The 6,246-nt window shown below is 40.8% G+C and overlaps 1 pseudogene; it reads left to right on the top strand.

Moving 5' to 3' along the window:
• LOC101637927 overlaps positions 1–1,361 on the top strand; it is a 3,027-nt pseudogene extending 1,666 nt beyond the window's left edge.
• The last annotated feature ends 4,885 nt before the right edge of the window (positions 1,362–6,246 follow it).

Genomic DNA, 6,246 nt, shown 5'->3' on the forward strand with positions numbered 1-6,246 from the left:
CAGCAAAGAGTTAAGTCAGTTTTATTAAAGCATAGAGTCACTGCAAAAGAAATGAAGCAGGTCCCTCTTGTGAGTTGAGAAGTACATCTTAAGCATAAATAAGACATACTTCTCGCTGGAAGCGAAGTGAATTCCCCTTGAGAGGTGAGAAGGGACTTTGTCTATATTTCTAGCTTTCAAACAGTACTTTCAAAGGACAGGGTATTGCCACTCTGCAGATGGTCAGGCGACTTTGTCATTAGTTGTTCCATTCGTTTGTGGGTCTCATACATTGTTTCTTTCTAATGTATCTAGACTGCAGCTCTGGGCCAGCATGTCTTAAAATTATCTTCTAGCACAGCCCCATGTCAGGATTTGACTAGGGCTTGTATCAAGGTTAAGGTGTTTTTTGCCTACTCAGTTCTCACAGAGCCCTTTGTTATAATTTGTTTGCCAAGGCCCTTTGTTCATTCCCTAAGCAGGCAGGACAGAAGCTCCTGTTCTATCCCAGGCAGGCACAAGGACAGCAGCCAGCAAGTGCAGTTCAGGCAGCTGCACACTGGTGGCACCTGCTGCTGGGGACAAGCAGGCCATCACAACAAAGGTTTGGGGAACAGTAAAACAGTTCAATGTAAGAAATGGATGTGGTTTCATCAATAGGAATGACACCAAAGGAGATGTGTTTGCACACCAGACTGTCCTAATGAAGAATATCCCCAGGAAGTACCTTCACAGTGTAGGAAATGGAGAGACTGTAGAATTTGATGTTGAAGGAGAAAAGTGTGAAGGCAGCAAATGTTACAAGTCTTGGTGGAGTTCCAGTGCATGACAGTAAATATGCAGCAGACTGTAACTATTATACATGTTATCCACATTGTAGGGCTCCTCCACTCATTTACCAGCAGAGTCACCATAATAGCAACAGTGGGGAAAAGACAGAGATCAGAGAGTGCTCCAGAAAGCCAGGCCCAACAGCACAGGTCCAACCGCAGGTGACAGTTCCCAGCTTACTGTATGCAGAGACCCTGTGGGCATCGACCACAGCATTCCAACCTTCTTCCCCTTCAGGAAGAATTGATGGAGGGTGCTGACAACCAGGGTGAAGGAGAACAAGCAGACCAGTGAGACAGAATATGTATCGGGGTTGTAGAATATGATTTCGCAGGGGCCCTCCTCACCAACATCATGGGAGAGAGGACAGTCATGAAGAGCATAATGAAAATCAAGGTGAGACCCTCTCAATGTTGGTACTGCACAACTTCAATTATTGATGCAGACACCCAGATAAACCTAGACCACAAGATGGCAAATAGACAAAAGCAACCGGTTCATCAGCTGAGAATTAGTCAGCCTCTGAGCGTGAGCAGGGTGGTGCTGAGTAAGTGCCCTTTTACTATCTCTACCATCATCCATTTTAATCATCCAACAGGAATAAATGTATATGAAATATCAGCAATAAGACATTTTGGAGCTGCTGAAAATGCTGGAGTCCCTGTGCTCCAATGTGGATGAAGCTGTGCCAGTCCTAGAAGCTCATTAAGGCCAGAAAGAAGCTGCCTAGCAGGTGGTTGCGGTTGCTGCGGCTACACCTATTAGACATGGAGTAAATGATGCAGAAGCCAAATAATCCCTCCTGGATTTCAGCTCAACTAACTTGTCCTATGGACTTCAACATCAAGAACCAAAAATTGAAAACTCAATAGGTTATTTTGTATTAAAAGGTAAGTTATGAAAGACCTACATTTCTTCCCCCACCCTCAATTATACAAATATATTCTCTGGGCTCTGCCATAGCCTATATAATATTAACTTATTTTTCTATTATGGTTTTGATATCCACTCTCCTAAAATTTTTGAAGATTTTATTTGATGTAACTAAGTTTTACATTTCTAAATAAAGGAATAATGAAAATTTACATAAGGGAAAAAGGAAAGGCTCTAGAAAATGATGGAATACCCTCAGAAATATTTCCTCAAGTTGATGGAACACTGGAAGTACTTACTTGTCTATGCCAGGACATTTGGAAGGCAATTAGCTGGCCAACTGACTAAAAGAGATACATATTTATATCTGTGTTAGGCTGGGTTGATGAAAGAAACAAATCCAGAGACCCTCATATGCATATAAGACAGATCTTTATATTTAAGAGAAATTGCATATTGAGAAAACGCCCAGTCCAGTCCAGATCAAGTCCCTCAGTCTTATATTAGCCCATATGTCCAATACTAGTCCATAAATTCCTCTTTTGCCAAATGCAGGAAGATCACAGGCCTGTGGGTGGAAAGTCTTATGGATCCAGTGGTGGAAGCATCTCAGTACTGGCAAAGGTCTCCATGTGGCTCCACTAACTCCAGGGCTCTGGCTGCTATCATCAGCATGGCTCCATGTGGCTTGTCAACAGGAATGTGAAGCAGAGAAAGCATGCATTCCACCTCCAGTGAGGAAGAGAGGAAGTTCCCAGAATCCTCATGAGAAGGCCATGCGCACAAGGAGGGATCATCAGGCTGCAACCTGATTGACAGGCTAGACTTCATCCCTACACTTATTTATCAAGTTGACGTGAAATTATGTAACTACCACAATATCCTTTCCAAAGAAATGTGACTCAACAGAACGCTTAAACTACAGAACAATAACAATTGATATCACATACAAACAAATATTTTTCTGAAAACAATCCAATAAGCATTGCAGCAGTATATTGATAGGGAAATGCCAGAGATTCAGGCTGGATTCAGAAGAGGACATGGAACAAGGGATATCATTGATGATGTAAGATGGATTTTGGCTCAAAGCAGAGAATACCAGAAAGATGCTTACTTGTGTTTCATTGACTATGCCAAAGCATTGGATTGTGTGGATCTGAACAAACTACGGATAGCCTTGGGAAGAATAGGAATTCCAGAACACCTCATTGTGTTTATGTGGACTTTATAGATGTATCAAGAGTTATTGTGTGAACAGAACAAGAGAATACTACATAGGTTAAAATCAGGAATGGTATGTGTCAGTGTTGTATTCTATCACCATATTTATTCAATCTGCATGCTGAGCAAATCAGAGAAGATGAACTGCATGAAGAAGAATGTGGTATCAGGATTGGAGGAAGGCTTATTAACAACCTGCGATATGCAGATGACACAACCTTGCCTGCTGGAGGTTAGGAGGACTCAACGTACTTGCTAATGAAGATGAAGGGCTGTAGCCTTCAGTATGCTTTTCAACACAAAGTAACAAAGATCAAAAATCCGTACAACTGGGGGGTACCTCCTTGTACACTGGACATTTTGTTAGGAAAGACTATTTCCTCAGAGAAGGACATCATGCTTGGTAAAGCGATGTGATAGGTTTTTTTTGTGCCAACATGGCTTCTGTAGGAACATGTGGGCAGAGCTTAGCCTGTCAATCAGGTTACAGCTTGATTGAAGGGTGACCGAGATAAATTGGTCTCTGGAAGCCGGCCTCCTTCTCTCTCTGCTTTATCTTCCTGTTGATGAGACACTTTGGGCCATGCTAATGGCAGTCAGAGCCCTGGAAATGCATCCACAGCCACTGGATCTAAAAGGCTTTGCACCCATTGCACTGTGATCTTCCTGCATTATGAATCATTGCATGTGACTGCATGAGTCTGAAGAGGAATTTATGAACTAGTATCAGTGTGGACTAGTATTGGACTTACAGACTTGATCGGAAGTGGGCTGGAATATTTGCTTGGTATATTTTTGAGCCTGTGAATTAGTGCACATTGCTGCTTACTTTAAGAATAGCTTTCCCTGATTTGACTTTGCTGAAAGACGTAGACTTACAAGGTTCCAACTGGAATAAATATTCTTCACATCAAAGAACATGATTGTCTCCTCAGAGCACTGGGTTGATATAAATGTGCAGTTTGGAAATTAGATACTCCAAATGGGGAGAGATAGAGGCACGAAGTTGCTGGCTTTCATCCAACTTTCTTGCATGGTGGAAGATGTTGATAGGATTACAGGCTTAAGGTGTAGGTATTCACATAGCAACAATTGTTAAACAGAATATTTTGGTTTGTTCACTTACAGAATGTAAGATTTAAATGGGGCTTATGATTTTCAGTTGTACACATGTTAGCTGTATCATGTTAGGCACAAATAAGATTTTACTATTGTCTTTGTTTTACGATTGTGTATGCATATAGAGTTGTGTACAGTTGTCAAGTTGACAAGGGGTGATCAGCCTGTTCTAGTTAGATAATTATATGTCAACTTGAAGATTTAAGAAAGCGTAAAAGTGGAAACAAACCTGTCAATCAGGTCGCAGTCTGATGGTGCCTCCTTGTGGACACGACCTTATAAGGAGGGCCCTGGAAATTCCCTCTCTCTCTGCCACGGACCCTGAGGTTTGCTGGTGGCCTGCCATGTTTACACTGACCTTGGATTCACAAGACTGTACCCACCAACCTGTGATCTTCCTGCATTATTGTATCTGGCAGTGTGATTCTGTAGTGGGACTTATGGGCTAGGACCGGACTTAGGGACTTTTGAGTTGGACTAGGCTGGGCTTTTTTTTTTAGTAAAATTCTTTATTATTATTATTATTTTTACAGTGCAATATGCAGTCTTTATAATGCCTACGTCAGGTATTGGAGGATTCCCTCATCTTATCAACATAGGCTGGTTTAATGACCTGTCTAGCTTAGTCCTTTGTTGGAAGTTGCCTCTGAGGTTGGTGTCCATAGTGTGAACTCTGTTGAGGATCCCAAGGAAAGAAGCTGGGGTCATTCTAATATACTTCCTAAAACAAGAGGTTCAAAATATTACAATTCAATTGGTGAAATATATTATCTGTAATATCCCGATTCTATTGTAATTATATTTCATATTTTACTATCATACATAACTTGGAAAATATTCCAAAGAAAACTTGAAGTCAATGGAATAAATGAGGACTTAACACATTTTATTTTCATTTTCTCACATTAGAGTTCTTTAAATGCCAAAATACTAAATGAGTAGCACATCATTAGTCTTTAATTTATTCTATAATTTTATTACAATTATGATCAAAATTCTAACTAGATGTGTTAGTGGTTGTGTTAGTCTGGGTAGACTAAAGAATCAAATTCATAGACACTCATATGTATATAGGAAAGAGCTTTATATGCAAGAGCAATTGAATATTGAGAAAACATCCCAGCCTAGTCCAGATCAAATTATTAAGTTTGATATTAGCCCATATATTCAATACCAATCTATAAAGTCCTCTTCAGACTCATGAAACACATGAAATGATGCCAGATGCAGGAAGATCACAGACCAGTGGGTGGGAAGTATTTTGAACCCAGTGACAGTATAAGCATCTCATGGCTCCTGCAGCTCCCAGGGCTCTGGCTGCATTAGGGTAGGTCCATGTGGCTTCTCCTCAAAGAGGTCTTCCAGGGAGTGAGCCTGTGTCCCGCCTCCAATGAGCTATTTATCTCCTTAGAGTCTCCAAATGAGGTCATCAAGCTGTGACTTGATTGACAAGCCAAATTCCACACTTTCACACATAAGTCTCAAATCAACAGATTATGGAACTACCACAGTGGTACAAGCAGGTTACGCTCCTGGACGGCCATGATCTCAACAGTCAGGTCCCAGCACAGCACGGGTCGAGAGGGCAGGGGAGAGTGACGCAGAGAGAAAGATTTATTGCTAACCAAGGGTTATATATCTTTGGAGGTGTACATGCCTCCTAATTACAGGTAAAGGCACACGTCACAGGAAAGGGTTGCACAATAGGCAATACAAGCAATAGGTGGGATATATATATATATATATATATATATACACACACACACATACATATGCCTCTCGATTTGTTTCTCTAGTCAACCCGACCTAACACAGTTGTTTTGGTACACATCAAGCCAAAAGCTTGCTAAGGCCCAGATGTTCACTTTAAATTGAAAATGATAAGCGTGTGAGCTCCCATTTTCAGTAACTGTAGAATCATGGGTAATAATCCTGTCCTCTTTCACTAGTTTCTGCGGTTCAGACACAGTTTCTTCATTTATTCAGGGTGACATAGTCTTCCCCCCTTTTGGGTCATCTTTGAATTCTTCCTGATCTTCCTTCAAATACTTGATTTTACATTTAAAACCTGTTGTTTTTCTTGTGGAGCTGTATTCATGTAAACTTTTTGCAAAGCTTCAATAATTTACGAAGATGTCCACTTGAGTTTTGTTAAGAATTTTCCGACCTCAAGATAATTTTTGTCATGCTACACAAATGACCATTTTTTGAAGGCACTCT

Source organism: Echinops telfairi, unplaced genomic scaffold (genome assembly GCF_000313985.2).
Source record: "Echinops telfairi isolate 266 unplaced genomic scaffold, ASM31398v2 ScPeMD7_5592;HRSCAF=6446, whole genome shotgun sequence".
NCBI classification, from domain to species: Eukaryota; Metazoa; Chordata; class Mammalia; order Afrosoricida; family Tenrecidae; genus Echinops; species Echinops telfairi.